At 36.9% G+C, this 24,032-nt stretch overlaps 1 pseudogene across 1 annotated transcript; it reads left to right on the forward strand.

Annotated features, from left to right (window-relative positions):
- Nucleotides 1-22,094: 22,094 nt before the first annotated feature.
- On the forward strand, nucleotides 22,095-23,567 carry LOC309812501 (small ribosomal subunit protein uS9m-like; annotated as a pseudogene). The gene is made up of 2 exons: nucleotides 22,095-22,755; nucleotides 22,979-23,567. The product of its transcript is annotated as a small ribosomal subunit protein uS9m-like (transcript).
- The last annotated feature ends 465 nt before the right edge of the window (nucleotides 23,568-24,032 follow it).

Genomic DNA, 24,032 nt, shown 5'->3' on the forward strand with positions numbered 1-24,032 from the left:
ATCCTCTGAGATCTTGGAGTTCTGTTTTTAATCCAGCATTATTGCAAGAAAAAAAATGAAACTAATATACAAGTCTTTGTACATAATCTATATATCAAGCAATATCTAGCAAATAATAGGTGCTAAATATTTGTTAGATTAATCTGCTTTTATGTAGTTCTCACTTAAATTTGATGATACTAAAAAAATTTGGAAATCACCGAATTTTAAATGTTTTAAATTTAGTTTATTTAAAAATAATGTGATGACTATTAGAATTTAAATGAATTAAATAGACTGTATTTCTATTGTCTGTTAGTTATTTTGTCCATTTATAAAACAGAATATAAGTAAGTATGCTTACCATTGCTCTTCCTAATAGCCAAATAGATCAACTTTTCATCTAGATGAGTTTGTGGAAAGCATCTGCCTTCCTAGCAAATGTGTATAGATGAGGATCAAACTTTGCCCTGATTTGGAAATACTACCCCTATCTCTAGGATACTGTCAAATTTTCAGTTAAGATTCAGAGGAACCGATTTATAATTTAGAAATCTATCTATTGAGTCACTGAGATAGGTTTTATCATTAAAGCCTAGAAACTATTAATAGCAATAAACAGATATTCCTTGAGCAGTAACAGGGTCAAGATGAAGAGTTAATGGGTAAAAACCCCTGAAAATGTCTTTTGTGATATATTAGGAAGTTATAGAGAGTCAGGCAAGCAATCATAGAAATCTCTGAAGGAGAAGATCCTACTTCGAAAGCAAAATACATCTTAATCTCCAACTGTCTTTTTGAAATTCTATCTTGATAAAACACAGCGATTCATTTTAGAAAATGTTTTAGTTCTTTTTAATGTAAACCTTTTCATTTCTAAAATCATTTTCTTAAGTTTTTCCTTATGATAATTATAAATTATTTTATATCTGCTTTTTGATGATCCATCATTGATTATTAAGGGATTTAGATACATAAAGTAGATGTACCAAGTAAATTATCTTTACATTATGCGTAAAGCAAGATGTAATTACATTGTCAATTCCTCATGCTTTGAAACTTATACGAATGCATTAAATAGATGCAAAAAATGCTCAAACTTTTTTAGACTATGAAACTGCCATTCATATGTGATGCTATTTATAGCAAAGGCAAAAATAGCATAGCAGAATAATACAAGAAATGCAGTGCTCACACAAATTGGCTTTGGTGTCCAGGTGTCTTTGTAAAACAAGTATTAATTTTACAGTATCTTGGGGACTAAGTTGATGCTACACACATAATCCAGTGTCACAAATGTCCTTAGTAAACCACACTCCCAATTGCAAAGCCTTCACACTTAATACAGAAGACTGTCACTCTGTGCTCACTGAGTTGCCAAAAAGTGCTAGCAGGGTTACCACTATATCACCTACCTTTCCCCCTGAGAAGGGAGAAAGTAGACAATTCAAACTAAGTGTAAAAGAAGGCAGTAAGTAGGGTAGTGCATTTTGATCCCAGATATTTGTTTGAATCTATGTTACATGTTGGCTAAAGTCTTATTCCAGGCATGAATGTGGTCCTACTGTAAGCTTGCAGGAGACTTAAAATATTGGGTTGGCCGAAAAGTTCTTTTGGGTTTTTCCGTAAGTTGTTAAGATGTTACGGAAAAACCCAAATGAACTTTTCGGCCAACCCAATACTTTAATTAGGATGCTAAGATTCTCCTGCAACCAATAAATAGTGTCTTATGATTAAATGTTATATTGTTATCCATTTTCTCATGTTTTCACATTTTTTTCCCCGCTCGTAATCATGAGTTAAGTACATCTCTAAGGTGAATTTGTGCCAGATTTGGATTCATAAATACTATAATACCAGAAATGTTATATTTCTATAAGGAATATATTTTATGAGAAAAGGTCATAGGCCAAATCAGCACTCCGATGTAGGCAGCCCAGGGGCAATAAGACATAAGGAAATATTATTGATAATGTGTATCTTTTTTTTTTTTTTTTTTGTATGCGGGCCTCTCACTGCTCTGGCCTCTCCCGTTGCGGAGCACAGGCTCCGGACGCACAGGCTCAGCGGCCATGGCTCACGGGCCCAGCCGCTCCGCGGCATGTGGGATCTTCCTGGACCGGGGCACAAACCCACGTCCCTTGCATCGGCAGGCGGACTCTCAACCATTGCGCCACCAGGGAAGACCCTGTATCTTCTTTTAAGAAAGTGCAGCCAGGCTGCTCTGTCCTTTTGTGAGATGGGACCGCCTAAAACTTTTCAATCATGGATTAGTTGAATAAAGAGACAATCTTAGAATTCCTGATACAGTGAAGATAAGATATAAGGTAGAAAAATTGTAGCACCAAAGTTTATGGAACCAGTTGCACCACTAAGAAATGAAGGAACCTAAAGCAGTAACTCACATTTAATCAAAAACACCATCAGAATTTAAAACAAAAGAGGTGAGTAGAAGGAAGAGATGATTAAAGGAGAAAAATGGAGAAGTAAAACACTATTTATAGAACATATATTACTTGTAGGGCATTAATTGTAGGACACTTATATATATGTTGCAAGGTGTTTTTTTAAAGTTTGACTTCCCACCTTTTCAAGGATCTAGTGTTTCATGTGCATACCTCAAAAAAGTTTAAAAAAAAAGATATGGCCTATTCCTTATAGACATGATTCTTAAATTAAAATATTATAGAAATGTGGTACAACCCTCAGTCCTCACATTTTTCATCTATAAAATGGACAGATAGAGCTAAAGTCTGAGTTCTGTTCAGTATTACATTATATGATTATTAAGTGAATAAGTAAGTTACTTAATTAATGGATAAAATATATTGAGACTATTCATAATGCTCAGTGAAGGGATTATTCAGTCTAGGTACTCAGGATCTCAAAGACTTTGCATGACATTCCAATAGGAACTAATATTTTGCATGTTTTCCTTGGTCATATTACAAGAAGATGCACTACACTGATTGGTTTGGCAAAAAGAATTGCAAGAGAGGGATATGCTGTAGATTTCTCCATATAAGTGTATGGCAACATTTTCTACCCCTTTTCACCATATATGGGACTCCATCCCTGCTCTATCAATGGAATTTTAGGTTGCATTCAGTCTTCTGCTATCACAATTAAGGGCACAAAAATTAGCCTCACACAAAAGTCATTTTGTATTTTTGCCAACTGTATATTTTGAATACATTTCTAGTAGTTAGATTACTGGACAAAAAGTATACTTACCCATGTTTTATATTTTAGCATTTAGAAAGAATTTTAGCTGCATTCTAATTATTTTATTTATATTAATACATGTGTGTTGTACATTTGTCATACTTGTTACCTAACATAAAAAATAATAAAATAAGCTAGTATGTCCTTCTTTCTTATCCAGTCTCTCATTTGAAACCTATGTAGCAATTAGCAAGTTTATTCTACGTACTGTCTCCAGTCCCCCTACATGAGGCTAATCCTTGTACCATAGAAGGTAAAAAGAGATAAGAAACATTTCTGTACACTTATATGGAGTAATTTACAGCATATCTTATTAAGTGAAAATATCAAAGTGCTGATATTGTTGGTGGTATTCTACCTTTTAAGTAACAAAGGATGGGCTTATTAAGTAATAGGGGGGATGTTTATGTATTCTAAAAGGAATGATGGACTAGAAAACCCAAAAATCAATATTAATTCTAACCTTCAGGTGGGAGGGGAAACATTGTGAAAGATGCACATAGAAGCAAGGCTTCTGTGAATGTAAATTGTTTCAGAGTTTTCATTCTGAATTCACATAAATGCATTTCCTAACTTAAGAAGAATCAAAGTGAAACCAAAAAGGGAGAAAACAAAATTCATGAAAAATTGAAAACATGGAAAAAAACAGACCTTTTTATATACAAAGTTGGTGGCATAATCAGAAAAGAAAAACATTATTTCAAGTGACTTTAATACACAGTATTTTTTCAACAGCTTTACTGAAGTATAATTTACAACAGAAATTTTACAATAAAATTCACTCATTTTAAAGTTAAATGTAGCTTGATGAGTTTTGGCTAATGTACATAGTCATGTAATCTTCACTATAGTCAACATGTAGACTATTTCCAGACTATTTCCTTCCTTGAGTTCTTTAAGAGTCAATACTGTCCCTCAACTCTTGACCACCAGTGATTACTGATCAATGGTCACTTTGCCTTTTATATAATTTCATATAAATATAATTATCAGTATGTGCTGTTTTGTGTGTGTTTGTGTGTGTGACGAAGACTGCATTTTTAACTCTCCTCCTCACAGCAATATGTCTGCATTTTAAAGACACTTTCTCTAGCACTCCTCTTGACTCTGGAGAGTATTTTACTTTCCTTAGGTGCCTATTCAAGGGGCTGCTAGTAAGTTACCATCACTCCCTCCTTAGAGTAGAGGGTGTTTTAGTCTGAATGTGGGGACGCTTGGTTTAGGCCCCAATGTCTGTCCTATATACATTTCCCTTGAATTTTAGCAGCTCTTTTGAAAATGCTGTTGCTGGCCCAACTTCTCATCAAACATGTATTGAAAATTAGATCCAAACAATGACTCTGGAATATCCTAAGAAAGTAAGTTGACTAGTCCTGAATTCTATAGTTAATGGACTTGTGTAACTAAAAGAAGAGATGTAGATAGGAACTGTCCCATATACAGGCATACCTCAGAGTTAAAAATGCAGCCTTGGTCACTTTCCTGGTGATTAGGTCCTCAGTGTAGTTCCTGAAAACTGGGATTCCAATGCCCCAAAGAGAGGGAATTCTGCTGGTTGAAACAACTTTCTATTTGCAAAGAGTTGTGCATATAAAAATCATGTTTAGGGCTTCCCTGGTGGCGCAGTGGTTGAGAATCTGCCTGCCAATGCAGGAGACACGGGTTTGAGCCCTGGTCTGGGAAGATCCCACATGCCGCAGAGCAACTAGCCCCGTGAGCCACAAATACTGAGCCTGCGCATCTGGAGCCTGTGCTCCGCAACGAGAGGCCGCGATAGTGACAGGCCTGCGCACCGCAATGAGGAGTGGCCCCCACTTGCCGCAACTAGAGAAAGCCCTCACACAGAAACGAAGAGCCAACACAGCCATGAATAAATAAATAAATAAATAAATTATTAAAAAAAAATCATGTTTACATTGTACTGTAGTCTATTAAGCGTACGACAGCGTTGTCTAAAAAAAGTACACGACTTAATTTAAAAATACTTTATTGCTAAAAATTACTAACCATCATCTGAACCTTTAGTGAGTTGTGTTCCTTCTGTTGGTGGAGGATCTTACCTCAGTGTTGATGGCTGCTGACTGATCAGGTCAACTGAATGTTGGGGCAGCTGTGGCAGCTTCCTATAGTAAGATAAGAATGAAGTTTGCCACATCAATTGACTCTTCCTTTCACCAATGATTTCTCTGTAGCATGCAGTGTTGTTTGACAACATTTTTACCCACAGTAGAACTTCCTTTGAAATTGGAGTCAATCCTCTCAAACCCTGCCACTGTTTTATCAACTAATTTTATGTAATACTCTACAATCTTCATAGCATCTTCACCAGGAGTAGATTCCATCTCAAGAAACCACTTTCTTTGTTCATCTGTAACAAGCAACTTCTCATCCATTCGAGTTTTATCATGAGATTGCAGCAATTCAGTCACATCGTCAGGCTCTACTTCTAATCCTAGTTCTTTTGCTATTTCCACCACATCTGCAGTTACTTCCTCCACTGAAGTCTTGAACCCCTCCAAGTCATCCATGAAGGCTGAAATCAACTTCTTTCGAACTTCTGTTAATGTTGATATTTTGACCTCTTCCCATGAGTCACAAATATCCTTAATGGCATCTAGAATGGTGAATCCTTTCCAGAAGGTTTTCAATTGACTTTGCCCAGATTCATTACAGGAATCACTATCTATTGTAGCTATAGCCTTATGAAATGTATTTCTAAAATAATAAGACTTGAAAGTTGAAATGACTCCTTTATTCATGAACAGGTGTTGTGTTAGCAGGCATGAAAACAATATGAATCTCATTGTACATCTCCATCAAAGCTCTCGGGCAACCAGGTTCATTGTCAATGGGCAGTAGTCATTGAAAGAAGGAGTAGGACTCAACAGTGAGCTTAAAATATTCAATAAACCATGCTGCAAACAGATGTGCTGTCATTCTTATATTGGAAGAAGATGCCATCCAGGACTTTCATAGCTAGAGAGAAGTCAACACCTAGCTTCAAAGAGCAGGCTGACTCTCTTGTTAGGGTCTAATGCAGCTGGTGATGTTAAGTTGAAGCCAAAGCTTATTTACCATTCTGCAAATCCTACAGCCTTTAAATAATACATGACACCCCAAAATAATTACAATAGTAACATCAAAATTCATTGATCACAGATCTCCATACCAAATATAATAATAATGAAAAAATTTTGAAATATTGCAAGAATTACCAAATGTGACACACAGACATGAAGTAAGCAAATGCTGTTGAAAAAACGGCACAAATAGACTTCAATTTGTGAAAAATACAACATCTGCAAAGTGCAATAGTAATAAAATGAGTTATGCCTATACTGACCTCTGCTAGGAGCAGAGAAAATTTCTCAAAGGCAGTGGACCCAGAGGCTAAGAGCAAATGCTAAGATAAGACAAGTCTTTGTTTTTAACTCAGCTTTGTCACTTGCTAACGTTGTGACTCTTGGTAATTTACTATAACCTTACTAAACTTTAGTTTCCTCATTTACACATGGGATAGTCACAACTGTCTCATGGGACTATTACAGGACCAAATGAAATATTATATTTAAAGTACTTCATTCGGGGTCTGACACATGGTAAATATTCAATAAATATATATATGCATATATATATATTTAAAGTTAGATTAATGAGAGTAAAAACTGCATTATTCACCCAAATAAATTGCTTAGGCATCAGGCATTAGTCTGGTTCTTACTTTGTGCTTCACAAGTGTAATGGTACAAGGGGAAAGTAAAGTGAAATCTGAAAAAGCTCAGATCCTAAACTGACATTTTACAGTTGCATATGGTATGACTTATTAATCCTACTAATCCTTAAATAGCCTCACGTGGCACAAAAAATATAATGTCTACATCATTTAGAATTAATCAACTGTCACTTGTTATTTCTGTATACGGTTCCCTATGAGAATACAGAACTTACCTAGTGATGGCTGTAGAGTCAGCCTCACAGTGGTCTATTTAGATGGCAGCAATTTCATGACTACAATGTTATGTGGTGAAAAACAATTTATTGAAAGTGAAGAAAAATGTAAATGAGTCCTGTAAAGAAATTAAATTAATGTTAATACTAGAACACAGATGTTTTGTGTGCCATACCTATGCAACCATGTCATTAAACTCAACTCACTAATTAACTGACATCTGTTTCTTGTTCAATTTTGAAATGATTCATTGAGACCATTTGCAGAAACAAGTACACTAGTAAAGGAAAAAAAATGTTCCTGACCTTTTCTCCCCTACTATTTTTTTCCACTTTATTATTGTTTTTTTTTAATTGACTGGCTGTCTGACTTAATGATTCAGAATTAAGACATATCTGACACTCCAAGGTCCCTCTATTTTATGTCTTACCTTCAGATCCTATAAAACAAAAGATTCTATAATAAAATCAGAAACACTAAATAATATTAAGCCATGAAAAACAGGCTGCTGAAACTTGGGCAAGATAGTCTAATTAATTTTTGAAGAAAAGCAGGAGAGCTAATTTTATACTAGCCCTGAAGCTCAGCTTCTATCAAAAATATTAATATTTTAATTTAATTAAACAAATATTGTTGTACATATATGTATTAGAAAGATAGCTATATTGCAGTAAAGCAGAAGAAAAATAAGGGCTTTGAATAAGAGAATTTATTCAAACTCTAATTCTGAAACTAACTCTAACTTTGGTAGTTAGCCTCTCTGAATTCCATTTTGCTTACACGTAAGTGGTCATAAAACTAAGAACAACATCAAGGGGTACAGTGAGGAATGACATACAGGCTGTTTATATCTGCCACTGTGGTGTATTATTCACAATAGATGCTTAATAAGTCATAATTTTAAACATTATTACTTTCATTAGTATCTACCTAGCACTTTAGAATATGCTTCCTACATGTTGGCAATTTCCCACATTAGTCATCCATTTTGCTATGATAAAACCCTGGAAATTTGAATTGTTAGCCTCTCTTGTATCTAAGTTCTAGATGCCAGGCAGGAGCTCAGCTGAGCTGCAGAGAGCTGTGCTGCCAGATGTAGAAATGGTTGACTAAAGCAACAAGCCAAAAATAAAAGGAACAGTCAAGCCTTTGATCTCTTACTGCAATAACATAATCAAAGTCTAAACCAGAGAAAGCACCAACTTCCCTCCCTCCCCTCCTTCCATTTTCCTTCAAGAATGGCACACAGGTCAATGACCAGGTGGACAGCATAGATATAGAGGATGTCCCACTGTTGAGAGAGCCCTAAACAAAACGTTCCTGCAGTTGTATGAAGCTAGTGGGGGAGAAGGGAGGGCAAGGAGAAAGAGCTAGGAGTGGAGAAGTACTGAGTTCTGACTCAGAGTGAAGAAAACTGTCTTCAGGTTTCCCTTCCCCCCTTTCCTCCAATAAGGAGATTTCAGAAGAGGTGCCTGAGGCAGGCCTCTGCTAAGTACCCAGATAAAGTGGGATCTGAAAGAAGGTGTCTGGACCAAGAATGCAGATATGAATATGAGCAAGGCCAGCCAGGGGTTCCTGAGTCCTTGACTGCGACTCCCTTCAGAGACTGCAGTTTGCTGCTTATCCACCAAGTCAGGTGTGGAAAGGGAAGCTTTCCCCTGTGAGGTCTGCCAGGTAAAGCCTTTGTAATTGCCAACGATTGGGCCTGAAAAATCACGCATAGAATTTTGGCCTGGGGCTGGACTCCTCACTAGGATCCTTCAGTCAGGGAAATTCAAAGGATGCTTAGATACAGACTTGATCAAAGTGAGGAGGTGGTCTCATGTGGGTTGGGGTAGGGGGCAGTATTTTTCCTTTCAAGTACAGTTAAAAAACCAGCTAGCTGAGCTGATGTAGTAGATGTGAAGCTTCTTGCATTCAAACTTGACCATCCTCACTGCTGAGTGAAGAAAGCAGTGTTGCCACTAGAGCCTCCTGCTGTGCGGTTGGTTGTTCTTGGCTGCTTCACTTCAGAGCTTCATTCTCTGAACTACCTGGCTATAGCACCATGTATAGTTTGGATGATCTCAGTACCAAAGAAAAGTATATGTCAAATCTAGAATAAGGTCTTATGTGCAGTCATCAGCAGAGATACATATGTAGAATTTTATGATTCTGAATAGCTCTTTATAGTGTCATTTGGTGAGATTTATTTACTTTACTTCTTTTACATTAAAATTCTTTGTTTATAAGTTTATGCATAAGGATACATTATATATATATATATATGTATATATATATACACATATTGTGTTCAGGTTTTAGTATAGTACCAATAAATAAGCCCATAAATATTTTAAACTAGTGATATCACAGCAAAGATATGAATGTACCTCCATTTGCATGAAGCCATCATAAAGAAGCTGATCTCAGAGTTAAGGACAGAATAACTTTATATTGCAAATTCAGTAAACTCAGGAAATGGGTAATTTTAAAATCAGTAACTTTTTATCATGATTTAGGTTCTTGTATGAATATTAACATTATTTCATTTGGAGATATTATATATTTAAAGATAAGTAAAAATAATTTTTATAAATTTTTGTCTTTTCCCAAAGAGCACAAGTTAAAATATATTGACATAATGTCAACAGGATATTCAATTTGCTGGACTCTTGCTGGAAAAACAAACAAACAAACACATGTGATGATGTAGACTGAATTTGGATTAAAGTATCCAGTGTAATGGAAGTTTTAGTCTTGTTTTTTAATGTGCATGTTTAGGAAACTTGGTAGAAACACTCTCTCTGATCCTGTAGTGAAATCTTTAGGTGAAAGGGACACAAATCCCTACCTGGTTTGCTATCTGAGCAGGATGGAACACTCCCCAAATTGAATGATTTTATTGAGATCACTTTGCAGTGACATCAAAGTATATTTTCCCAACATATGGGAATATACACTTAAATATTAATTTTCTTTACTTTTTAAAAAGATTTTTATTTATTTCCTCCTCTTAAAATTGAAATCGGTCTGAAATCAAATGCTACTGTAATAAGACAAGTCCTCTCATGAGGGGCCAGCAGGAGGTGTGGAGGGAAGAGGAATCTTTCAGTATCATTCTTCATAGAGCTTCATATTATGGTGTTTATGATGTTTTATGACATTACATGGAGTCACCTCTTCCTTCTTTCCAACTTCCCAATCATGGCCCTTTGAACTATTTCAACACCAAAAGCTTCATTGTATAGCCATGATCATTACTTATACGAAAATTTGTAGCAAGAATGGGGAAAAAAAAGCAAGAGGAAAGATAAAACACAGCTCCTTTCCTAAATCTGGATCAAACCCAGGATAAGGATAATTCCTTAGAGGAACTTCGTCAGATTAAAATTTCCTGGAGAATCGGCTCTGCTAAAATATAGCATGGGTTCATGGATTTAACCCAAGTAATTGTAATTAGGTTAACTTATTTTACACATTGTATCCTTTATCCCTGTTCTCCAAAAATACATAATCCAGTCACTCTCTAAGGAGTTACATAGCTTGCTAGCAGAGACTTTGAAGGAAAACATTGAGCTTCTTAATTAAAATCTGAAATTGAATTCTATAATATCTTAAGTGTTTAGGCGGTCTCAAGTTTAACACAGGTAAGAGATTTCTTTGGCATACACAGACAAGTTTGTCATAAATTTTACCTGCCGTACCTTGATTCCACAAAATACGCTGTTCGGTAATACTGACATGTTCTGTTCTTTGTTGCTTTTGCATTCATTTGATTAATTATGTTAAGTTCATTTCTGATTCTATCCTTGCATCATTTTAGAAAGTAGGGCAAGGAACATTTCCTTCAGTTTTCCTTCTGTCAAATAGTATCAGAATTTGAAAGCAAAGAATTAAAAGTTTAAAATGGAACTGGAAGCAAAGAAAAACAGTCCTCTGTAAACTTTAATTCCTACTAAACTGTTTCTTTCCTTTGCTAGCTCATAAAGGTGTTAAAAAAAAGGATTATGAACATATTTTGTAAATCATAAAACTCTACATACTTAAATAAAGCATTATTAACTACACGTCAAGGGCAACAATTAATAGTTTATTCTCTTGCCTTTTGCCACTCCTACTACTTCGTTTACAATTTCTAAAAATCCAGAGTATGATATTTATTCTGTAATTTAGTAAAACACCTTAATGTTTGCAAATATCATTAAGAATAATTCCAGAATACTTTTGGACAGAAATTATGCTATATGTTTAAGATAACTAAGGCTTTCTATTTTTGTTATTTCATGATGATTTTCCAAGTTCATTTAGCTTTTTCAATATAAGAAAATATGTTTTAACTCCACCACTAATTGGACTGATACTTTTATATTTCTGCCCTTTGCTATCTTGTATATATCTTTTAGACATATGTAGGTATTAATGTGCTAACATTTCCTAACTTTTTAGCCAATGCAAACTTTTATATTAGCTTCCCTTCTCTACCTTTCCACATGTTTCTTAAGGAGTTTTTGCTTCTTTCCCTCTACTCCAATTCACTAATCAAACACTTGAAACAGTTTCAATGCAAAAATTTGTTATGACTTTATAAAATAATTCTACATTTTATTTATGTTTAACTTTATGTTTCAGATGTTTTCTGTAACATCTTTAGCAATAATCTTGATAAAAAATGTTTTACTCATATGAGGCAGTTACATTTTATTCAAAAGTCTGCCTTGCCAAAGTCTTTGCATAATTTAAAACTTATGTAATTCAAAACAGATCATGACAAAAATGGCGAATATCTCTGTCTATTGGTATACAGAATAATGTCATGTAGCATCAACATAAACATAGCTTATAATCATTCCTTATTCCTCTGCTTTGGAATTATGCTAACTTTAAAGACTTTTACATTTTTGGATCCTCATTATTTCAGTCTTTGTTGATGAAGTGAGATATATTAACATATATGTTTTTCAAATTTATAAAATATAACATTCTCAAAATAATATCCAAATATGTAAAATGATAAACAAGTGAAATGAAATTATATTTGACTATAAGGACAAGGCATTCCTTTTAAAACTAAAATAATGTCTTTAATTTTCAAACCATGAGTTTAGTTTTATGTCACATAAAACTATTCCACAAATTTCTTTGCTTCCTTTACATGATGGTCATGATGGAATACCTAGTAACAGACCAGCTCTTCTGCTGCAAATAACTATAAAAGGCACAGAAATATTAGGAAACAAGTTGTGATAGACAGAATAATGATTCCATAAAGATATCCAGACCCTAAGCCCCAGAACCTGTAAATATGTAACCTTACATGACAAGAAGGGGATGTGCAGATGTGAATAGATCAAGATGTGCGCCTTGAGTAAGAATAGTATCCTTTTGGATTATCTGGTGGGCCCAATCTAATTATATGAATCCTTAAATGTGGTGAACTTTCTAAGCTGCGTTAGAGAGATGAGACAGAAGGAGAAGGAAGAGAGATGTGATTCAAGAAAGACACAACCTATAGTTGATTCTTGGAGCGTGAAGGAGAGGAGCTATGAACCAAGAGATGCTGGCAATCTCTAGGAATGCTGGAAAAGGCAAGGTAATGGATTGTCCCCCTAGACCTCTACAAAGAAACACAGGCCTGCTGATTTGTGGACGTTAGTCCAGTGAGACTCATGTCAGACTTCTGACCTGGAGAACTGTACAATAATATATTTGTACTGCTTAAGACACTAAGTAAGTAGTAATTTGTTACAGTAGCAGCAGAATGCTAATACAGAATTTGATACCTGGGAGAAGAGTGCTGCCGTAACAAACACCTAAAAATGCAATCTGGTTTTGGAATTAGGCAGTGGGCAGAGGCTGGGAAAATGTTGTGGAACATGATAGAAAAAGCTTAGATGGCCTTGAACAGACTGTTGGTAGAAATGTGGACATTAATGACAGCTAGTGAGGACTCAAAAGAAAGTGAGGAGCATTACAGAGAAAACATAAATCATTCTAGAGGAAGCCTAAATAATCATGAGATGACTGTCAGTTTCATGGACATTAAAGCATTTCTGGTGAAATCTCAGAAGGAAGTAAGGAACATGTTGTTGGAACCTGGAGGAAAGAGGATACTTGTTAGATAGTGGCAGAAAACTTAGTGGAATTGTGTCCTGCAGGATTTTTAAGCAACAAATTAACGCTAGTTAGCTGAGATTTCCAAGCAAAGGGTTAAAGGCGGGTCATGTTTTCTTTCTTGCTGCTTATAGTAAAATTCATGATGATAGAAATAAAGTGAGGGTAAAACTATTAAAATGGAACCAGGACTTGGTGATTTGGGAATTTCTCAGCCCACCCAGATGCAGAAGATGCTAAAGTTAAAAGATGTACTATCAGAAAAGAAAAAGAATACTCTTAAGAAAAAGAAAGGCTTTGTTCAACTTTTCCTTAATGATTTTGAAAACACAAAAAGTCAGAGTATTTATTCACACAAATGGCCCTTTGAAGAGATTAGTGGTATGACTCATAGGTCCTCTCAGTCATCTCAGAAGAAACCAAAAATACAGAGGGAATTATCTAGGAAAGTTCAGTGGATGAGTCCCTTATCAAATCGAGTGAATCCCCAGGATGTACATGGGAGATCCAGAAAGTTCTTGAGAATTGTATATCATCAGAAATACTACCACCTTGCACCAAAAGGAAAGAAACATTAGTGAGTGAAAAAAGTTGCCAGATTCTCCCAAATTCTACAGATAGGTAGCAGGCTAATAAAGCTACTCAGCTGCAAGTGGAAAAGGAAGGACATCTTAGAGAGCAGAGACATGAACCTAGAGAGCAGAGTTTCAAGCCCAGAGAAGAGAATTTCAAGCCCAGAGAGGGTTATTCCAAATTTTGAAACCTAATGGAATTTGCCTGGTAGATTTTTAACTTAATTGTGAACATTGACTGCTTTTTCTTTAATTATCTCCCTTTTTGAACCAGCATGTCTATAACTGTTATCACCGTCCTGTCCCATCATTGTATTTGGGACAGAAAACTTATTTCTTTAGTTTCACGGTCCAACGGATGGAGAGGAATTGTGCCCCAGAATGGATCGCACCCAAAGTCTCACCCATTCCTAATTTGGATGTTACAGACAATGAGAATTGGGACTTTTGAGTTCTTTAGATTTAGTTGTGATTTGGAAATTTGAGTTGATGCTGTAGTGGGTGAGACTTTTGGGGACCTTGGGAGGAAGTAAATGTATTTTACACGTGAATGGACATATATATTTTTGAGGTCCAGAATAATGAGCCTGAAGATGTCCATGCCCTAATTACCAGGACCTGCGAATGTTACTGATATCTAAAACTTGGCAGTTGTAATTATAAAGATACGGATACAGGTGATTAAAGTTACCTTGAGATGGAAGATTATCCTGGATTATCAGAGTGGACCCGATCTAATTACATGAGTTCGTAAATGTGGAGAAACTTTCTCCAATGGGTCAACATGATGAGGTAGAAGAAAAAAGAAGAGAGACATGAGGTGACAAGGAGCTGACCTGCACTTGCTGGATTTGAAGAGGAAGAAAGGGAGCTGTGAGTCAAGGATTTTGTGCAGTCTCTAGAAACTGGAAAACATAAGAAATACTACAGTTTCAAGAAGAAACACAGTCATGTCATCATCTTGATTTTAGCCCAGTGATACCTGTACTGGACTTCCCATCTATAGAATTGTAAGATGATATTTGCATAGTTTGATGCATTACTACACAGTTCTTTTCAGCCATTGGACAATAGGCAATGCATGACTAATTCCTGAGAGAAGGGAAACACACAAAGTAAGGCCTGTAATCGTCCAGGTCTTCTGTTTAAAGGCAGTTTATGAAGTACATACAGTCCATGGAAGTAGAATTCAAGCAAGCATCCAAACTAAAAGCACAGGAAAAAAGATGGTTAAAAAAATAAACAAAGCCTCAGTGACCTATGGACAATATTATGTGGTCAAACATAATTAATTGAAGTTTTAGGAGAAAAGAAATTGAAAAAGAAATATATTTAAATAATTAATGGCTGAAATTTTTTCAAATTTGTGGAAAAGTTTCAATTCAAAGATCCAAAAGGCTCATTGTCCCCAAGTCTTATATTTAAAAAATGCATGGGATATTGTAGTTACATTGCTTGAAAATAAAAGTAGAGATAAAAGCTTAAATACAGCCAGAGAATTAAAATAAATGTACAATATACAGAGAATCAACAATTAGCATGATCATTTATTTATTAGAAATAGAGCAAACTAGAACAAAGCAAAAGCCTTCTTTAAAGTACTGAAAGAAGAAGAAACTGTCAACCTAGAATTATCTGTACAGCATAGACATAATGAAAGGAAAAGAGATATTTTCAGATAAAAACAAAAGCTGAGAGAACTTTTCACCAATAGAACTCTATAAGACATATTAAAGAAATTTAAATCAAAGGAAAATGAAGTTAAATAAAGTTACACAAAACAATGAACTGTATCACAAATTGAAAATATATCAATACATACAAAACACATTTTTCTAACTTCATTTCTTAAGTCAAAAATATAAATTGTGGCTTTTTATAAGATATGTAGAAGTACAATGTGAGACAAAACTAGCTCAAAATATGGGACTAGGGTAAGTGAAAGAATACTATTGTTAGGTTCTTCCATTACAAATGAATGCATAACTCTTAGTACACTGTTGTAAGTTAAGAATTCATATTATGAGTCCTAGACTACCACTAAATAATATAACAAACATGCATAACTAAAAACCAAGAGGAAATAAAATAGATTAAAAAAAAAACAAAACCTCAGTTAATGTGAAATAAAAAGGGAAAAAACAAATCAAATCAACCAATCAAATAAATTCCAGATGGGCTAAATAGAAAACAAATAGCAATTTGTTTTCTTTAAACCTAATTATATCAATGAGGTACAATTCTTTGTGAAAAAGACCAGGTGTATAAGGATACCCTAAGGCACAAAGAATTTTTTTCTAATCACCTAACAGTCAAGAAACAAAAATAAAAGGAAAAGCAAAACCCTTTAGAGCAAAATGGTGATAAAATTTGTTCATCATATCTCTCACATCAGCCTGGAGATTGTTGTCACTTTCATGAAAATGTCATACTTTATCCCTTGGGGTTTAGTCTGTGTAAAGGTAAATGTGCCTTTCTATAAGGTGGATTCCTGAAGATTAACTTCTAGGCACCAAATCCAAAACGCTGAATAAATAAACAAGAGGGACTTCCTAGAACTATGGTTTTAGCTCCTTCCTGTTATTCTGCAGCTTGTAAAATTTATTAATAGCAAGAGTTATAAATATCTGGGTATAAAACTAACTACTTGGGCTATATTATATAAATAGGCTAAACTCCACCACCAGGATGAGTTTTCAGACTCTGTAAGACCCACCTCACATAAGTTGCCAACACTGGATGTGACGGTGGTATATTAAAGTGGATAAACAAATGCAGGGCATTGCATGAGGGAAAAAGCAAATACCTGCCTACAACCTCTGGGATCATCTTTTGCATTTTCCTTTGGTAGTAGGTGACATTTCTTATTGTACTGATATGAACTTTATCATAGATTTAATGCCTAATCACCATTTTTAAACACATTGAAACTAAGGAGGCCCCTGCCCATATAACATGCAGTTACTAGAATATAAAAATTAATGTTGGATGTCGCACTTTGTCTTAGAAAGTTGGCTCAAGTTATGACCAGCTTATTCATGTCTACTCCTGTATCTTCTTTTCTCAGCTCTGGGACCCTGATTCCCTATCCTTCCTAGCTTGTCATATGCTCATTTGGCCTAGTTCATTTTGGAAACCTACCTGGACTATACTTGCTGGCTTTCCTTTGTGTTTTTATCTCTACATGATGCCTCATTTTTGTTTTCTCTGGTGATCCATTTTATGAGATAGCTGCAGTCATCTTTAGCCCCATGGAACTCTTCTGTCAGGGCTGATTGGTACTTCCCACCAAGAGATGAATAATGACAACAGAACAAGAAACCTAAGGGTGAAGTGAAGTGGGAAGATAATTCCAGGATTGAAAAAGAACACAGTCCAGTAGGGATGAAGCGAGTAGATAAATAGGTAAACACAAAGAGCTGAGGAGGAGCTTGGACAAGGCTAGAGGACTGGATAGAACTTATCTCTGCGTAGTTGAGAACAAAGGTATGTCTGGGTTAGAACTAGTCATAGCTCCAAAGAGTTTCTGATTATATCAGCACCTTCCCAGAGTAATTAGGACAAATAATTCGGGTAGGAAAGTACCTTGGGAGGAGGCAGGGTAGAAAATCAACTTTACCTTTAAGTTTCCCTATTTTATTATTTTGGTTTCAAACACCAGAGAAAAGTCGTAGACATGGAAAAACTATCCTGGCAGGAAAGTGGGAGGATAGAAATCAGTCTCCAACAGATTAATTAGCAAGAGATGTTTTTTCCCTTGTCTATGAAGAAAGAGAGAGAAAAAAAGAGCAGAGACAGACTGAGACATTTGGGAGTCCTGAGAGCTATTGGTTCTTGTAGCCTGCTGCCCAGTGATGGTACAATGGAAGTGGAAAGACCCAAGTGATGATTATAAGATATGGCAGGCCAGATGGGATTCCCATGTCCTATATTTGGCATGTAGGTAGCGATATAGTCATGTCCAAGTCCCATGGACTACATAGAAGCTTCACTAGAAACATTGGAATTGAAGGAGCATGGAGAAATAGAATAATGGACATTTTAATAGCAGCCTGTGTAAAAGGCAAACCAAGCACCAGATGCCTTCAGCTGCTGAACTCCCTTCCAAGCATCTGAATAGGATTAAACTTTGGGACTGGGCAACACAATGGAAACTAAACCATGGATATCAAGTGAAGTCAAATACCCTGTCATCCTGGCAGATTGGTACTGGGGTGGGGTGGGGGGTGTCAAGAAAGAAACGGAGTTGTTTTAATGAAAATGGGAAAACTGACTATGTTCAGCACCTTAGATTGTGATGGACATTCCTATTATCAGCCCAAATAGTTAATGAGTGTTTTGTGTAAGGCACTGGTGCTAAGAACATTGCATGTAGTATCTCATTTAATCTTCACAACCATCTTTTCTATGAATTGTAGAAACAATCTTTTCTACAATTACTTTAAATTGTGTAGGGCACAAGGCAATCTCTAAAAATTCTATACATACATTTCAACCTTCATGAGAAACTCAAGGCTTAGAAATGCAATTCTATCAGTCAGCCACGTTGGTTTTTCTCTTTATCCACACTAATTGTTGCGCTATACTGCCTCCTAGGCTGCGTAGAGTGAGCAAACTCTAAGAGAGGTTTCTGAACCAGCTGATGGGATCTCTCAAAAAAGAGAATTGTGGACTTCCCCGAATCCGCCTGCCAATGCAGGGGACACGGGTTCAAGCCCTGGTCCAGGAAGATCCTACATGCCACGGAGCAACTAAGCCCGTGTGCCACAACTACTGAGCCTGCGCTCTAGAGCCCACGAGCCACAACTACTGAGCCCACGTGCCACAACTACTGAAGCCCGTGTGCCTAGAGCCCGTGCTCCACAACAAGAGAAGCCACTGCAATGAGAAGCCCGCTTACTGCAACGAAGAGTAGCCCCCCGCTCGCCACAGCTAGAGAAAGCCTGCGCACAGCAACAAAGACCCAATGCAGCCAAAAATAAATGAAATAATTAAAAAAAAAAGAGAGAGAATTGCTTGCTGAGAAGGGCTAATACGGAAGAAAGAAGCAGAATGTATGGTGTTCATTGCATTTGTTCACTTTATCTCTTCATTTCTCCATCCCAAATTGTTCCATGCATGAAGGTGAACACTTAAGACATTATTTTCCCAAATATGTTTTTTGGGACACTATTTCTACAGAATGATTATGGACATAACAAAAAGCATTCCCAGGTCGGCATAAGCTAAAGAAACAGTAAGTACAACAGATTAAAATATGTGTGTACAGGCCTGGAGGGGGAGGGGAGGTTCTTTTTTTCTGAGTTCACAAAGGCTTTATAACTGCAGGAATTCTCAGAGGTTTTCATTAATATTTCAGTGGCAATCTCCTAGAAGGGGTAGCATTCTTAAACTCATTTGAGTATGGGTTTATAAACATATTTAAAATATCTATTTATTTATGTATGTGTATGTGCATATGCATTTATATATTTACATATGTATGTATTATTTGATGGATTATTTGCCAGATACCTCAAGGCAACAGTTGAGATGGGACGTATTGTGGGAAACAATGGTCTGGTAAAAAGGATATTCCTAACCAGCTTAAAAATCTGTGTATAAGTCTTCCTGTCCCCACACCCCGGGGCCGGTTTTTGGGCATGTCTAATCTTTTACTTTGCTCCTTACCTTTGTTTCTGTGCATAAAGAGTAAGGTCTTAGATAATGGGCACTTACCTTCCAACCAGATCCTATCTTTGAGTCTTAAAAAATGATTTGAACTTTTAACAATAATGCACAAACAATCCCTCTACCAACTGATATCTGTGAATTGCTTTGAGTGGTATATTTGCATTTCTAACCTTAGGGAAGTCAATCACTCAGCAGCTCAACTTGCCCTTCTGAAAATGAGTATTTAGCTGCAATAACCTAAGAACTTCCTTTTACATATATAATTCTCATATTCTAGAATATGAGGAGTTTAGAACGATTTTAAATTATACTAGACCACCAGCTTCTTTAGTGGCTTCCAGATTTTACCAATAAATTAGCCCCCATGGTAAACTGTTCCAAATATTTGGAGAAAGCTTGCTTGTAACTCTTTGCAACTAATTAAAAATATGAAAATATGATAATGAGAACAGCTGGCATGGGGCCCAAAGCCCCACATTCAATTAACCCCCAATCCTTTTTAAGAAATAATACAGGAAGGTTTAAAAATGCCACTATTTGTGAAACATATCCTCTTTAATTATGGGTTTAGAAATGCAGACTTACTGCATCTCTCCCTACCCTCTCCACATTCAATCCTCATTCTCCAGAGAATGGCAGACATCTTGCATAAGACCTATTACTGTTGCCCCATGATATTTTCCTGAGGTCATGTTTTTCTCTTTGTGCACACATTTACAAATCTATGAAAGCATATTTCTTGAGAAGAACATCTAAAAGGGAACATAGGGATGTGGATCAATAGGACCCATAGCTTTAAAAAGAGACCAGTGGGAAACTACAGAAAATGTCAATATGAAAACCCTTATCAGCTATACACGATGCTATTTAAGGAATAGGCTTTGCCTTGGGGTTCTCTAACCCAGTTATTCATTAACTGACAGGCAATGCCTGACCTGAGGGATATTATTATTGTTTCAAACTTGGTCTTTTTCTTCTTCTCCCAAAGTCTACAACATCTCTATTTCAACGGAACCCTTCTAATAAAATCCTTTTTGTGTGACTACATTTTCTAGAAAATGATAAATTGTGGGAAAAGTGGAATTTATTTTAAATGTTGTTTGAAGGTTACAATCTTATTAGAAGTCCATGAATTTGAAAAACTTTTAACTATGCAACGTATGACAGCTCCTGTATCATACAGCCCACTGGCAACAAATGAGCTTGGGCCACTCTTTCTGTGAATATCTCTATTCAGAAAAACCACCTAAAGCAATTTTATTTACTGAACATGTCACTACTGTTCCTAAGAATGTTTGATATTCTTTTCAGTTCATACTTTATTAGTTTTTACAAAAGATCAATTGATGACTGAAAAGAACATGAACTAATGAAACGTAACATTCGACTTTATGCACATTTTTCTTTTTGTCGAAAAGTGGTGTCTTATTTCTCTTGAATACTATATATCATTTCGTGTTTAACATTTGGTTTAACTGAATACAGGTGGATGATGTTTGGTAGTATTTTGAAACTGATACCTAACCTGGAGATGTTTTTTATGATCCAGTGTTTTGTACTGAGAAAAGTTCAAAGCAATATCTATAGTTGATAATACTATCATGTAGAATTCTGCTTTTCATTTAATTCCTCAGTTTTGTCCCCATTATTCCAACCTTAAGCAATGAACTTTGAGATGAATTATTAGTAAAAGAAAGTATACATGCAATCAAAGTTGTAGTGACAAATGATGTAAGTTTTTTTTATTGTTATGTGGTGAAATGAAATTCACCAGGGTAAATACATTTAAATAGTATGTGCTATATTCCACAGCTGCTTAGGACATTGCTTTGTCAGGAAAGAGGTGGAAACTTTACATAACAATTAGTGCTTCCCTGTACAACACCTATTATGTATGAATAATTGCTCCTTTGCTTGTCTTTTGGGGATATGATAAAGCACTCCTTGGTAAAGCTTGAATGACATCAAGGTGAACAATTTTTGGATTCTGACTGAAAGACAAACGAGAATACTTAATACACAGAAGAGAGAAGACAAGGGATAATTTAAAAATACGTTATTATGAAAACATTTCAACTGGTTTCATAGGTCTCATCTATGGATTAGAAGAAGGAATGGTGCAAGGCCATGGCTTTTCCAAGGATTACATTTCCAAATGTGAGTACTTTACAGTATACTTTGAAGCATGAGCATTTTAGAGTTCATAATATAGGGAAGTAAATGATCCCTTATTGTGCAATTATTTGTTATTGTCATAATTTTAGCCTAGGTAGAATGGATTGTCCTCTATGATTCATATATTAATATTAATTAAATAGTCATGTTAATATTTATTATTAACTATCTCTCAAACTTTTATTAGTGAAACAGAATTATAACGAAAACATTTTAGTATTATTAATGAGGTCTAAGTTCGTTGAATATTTACCATCCCAATTTAGCTCCTCTGCAGTGGTGAGACAATACCTTGCCTACTTGGGCAGAATAAGTGAATTAAATATAGAGTCAAGGGAATCTGAAACAATATGAGAGATGTCATTGTGGAGAAATGGGAGCACAGGGAAGCGTTAAGTATTGATAAGTTGTGGCCATGTAATAATTAGATGAGATGGCTTTTCGTCCTACTGCCCGTGCCTCCCGCAGCCAACAAGGCGGCTGTCCGTGTGTCCTGCGGCGCAGCCGCTTCGTACCGGCTCTTTCTTGGGGTAGGGTTAGCTTTGCCCGGGGACAGGGCCTCTGGAAAGCCGCGGCTGCTAAGCTGCAGAGAAGTCCCGGATGCCAGATATCAAGGCTAAGACACACCACAGTGGTAACAACAAGGAAAAATGTTGCAGCCTTAAGACGTGAAACTTATACAGTGGATTTTACTAAAAAGCAGATTGAAGAATTCAACATAGGAAAGAGACACTTAGCCAACATGATGGGAGAAGATCCAGAAACTTTTACCCAAGAGGATATTGATAGAGCGATTGCTTACCTTTTTCCCAGTGGTTTGTCTGATAAGCGAGCCCGACCAATAATGAAGCATCCTGAAGAGATTTTTCCAAAACAAAGAGCAATCCAGTGGGGAGAAGATGGCCGCCCATTTCATTTTCTCTTTTATACTAGCAGACAGTCATATTATTCATTAATGCACGGAGCATACGGAAAGCTACCAGATGTAGAAAACCGTCAAGACCAGCTGAGAGCCAAAGGTCTGTTTTCAGAAAAAACTAAAGCCATAAAGCCAAAGACCCGATTGGCAACAGATGGCTGATTAAGAAGGAACTGGGGGCTTCCGTGGTGGCGCAGTGGTTGAGAGTCTGCCTGCCGATGCAGGCGACACGGGTTTGTGACCCGGTCTGGGAAGATCCCACATGCCGCGGAGCAGCTGGGCCCGTGAGCCATGGCCGCTGAGCCTGCGCGTCCGGAGCCTGTGCTCCGCAACGGGAGAGGCCACAGCAGTGAGAGGCCCGCGTACCGCAAAAAAAAAAAGACAAAAAAGAAGGAACTGGAAGAAACGTTAGTGGGAAAACTGTCAGGTCAATATTACGCACAGTTCATTCGGCTGCTGGGAAAGTTATTGGCGTTGCCGTCTGACGCGGCTGAAGAAGAATTTGCGAGCAGGCTCCTTAGGAGTGTAACCGTTCAATCGAAAAAACCGCTGATTGAGCCTTTGCAGTACGACGAGAAGGGTATGGCTTTCAGCACAGGCCAAGGTAACAGAAAGACTGCAAAGGCGGACGTGGCTGTTTATGACCATGGAAGTGGGAGGATAGAAGTAAATGGGGTCAACTACCTGCTCTACTTTCCGGTGACTCAGGACAGAGAACAGCCGACGTGCCCTTTCCACTTCCTCAACCGGCTTGGAGAACACCACATGACCTGCACGGCGTCGGGGTGGGGCGGGGCAGGCGCAGGCGCAGGCGCAGGCCATCCGCTTGCAGACTGCGAGAGCCTTGTGCAGCTTTGTCACCGAGGAAGAGGTCGAGTGGATGCGCGAAGCGGGACTGCTTACTGCTGATCCCCGTGTCAGAGAGCGGAAGAAGCCAGGCCAGGAGGGAGCCCCCAGGAAGTTCACCTGGAAGAAGCGCTGAGTGTTCTGGGGGGGAAAGGAGAGGGACGCTGTTCACCTGGCATGTGGCAGACGTGCAGGAGAGAGTTGCTGGCCGGGGTGAAGCGGCACCATCAGACGTTGGAGTTGTGAGATCATTTATTCTAAAATGCAATGTCGTAAAGGTTACCTTCTAAAAATAATTATTTAAAACTGTTTAGCTTTGTTCTGCTGCTTTACTTTTAAAACTTTTTCAGAAGAGAGACCTGAAAGGAGCATTCAGCAAAATCCAATCAAGAGACTGCCTTTTGCGGACGGAAAGGCCCAGCCCCACAGATCTGACCCACCAGAGCCACACTGCTAACTTAATGACGGACTTGGACTCACTCCCCCTAACCCTGTCGTTTTCCCAGATAGCAGTTGTTACAACATATTTTTCAAAACTGAGGGATGAGAGTGCTTGTTGAGAAGAATGAAGTCCGTGGAGTGTCTTTGTCAGGAGCTCAGC

Source organism: Mesoplodon mirus (genome assembly GCF_964341445.2).
Source record: "Mesoplodon mirus genome assembly, chromosome: 11".
In the NCBI taxonomy this organism is placed as follows: Eukaryota; Metazoa; Chordata; class Mammalia; order Artiodactyla; family Ziphiidae; genus Mesoplodon; species Mesoplodon mirus.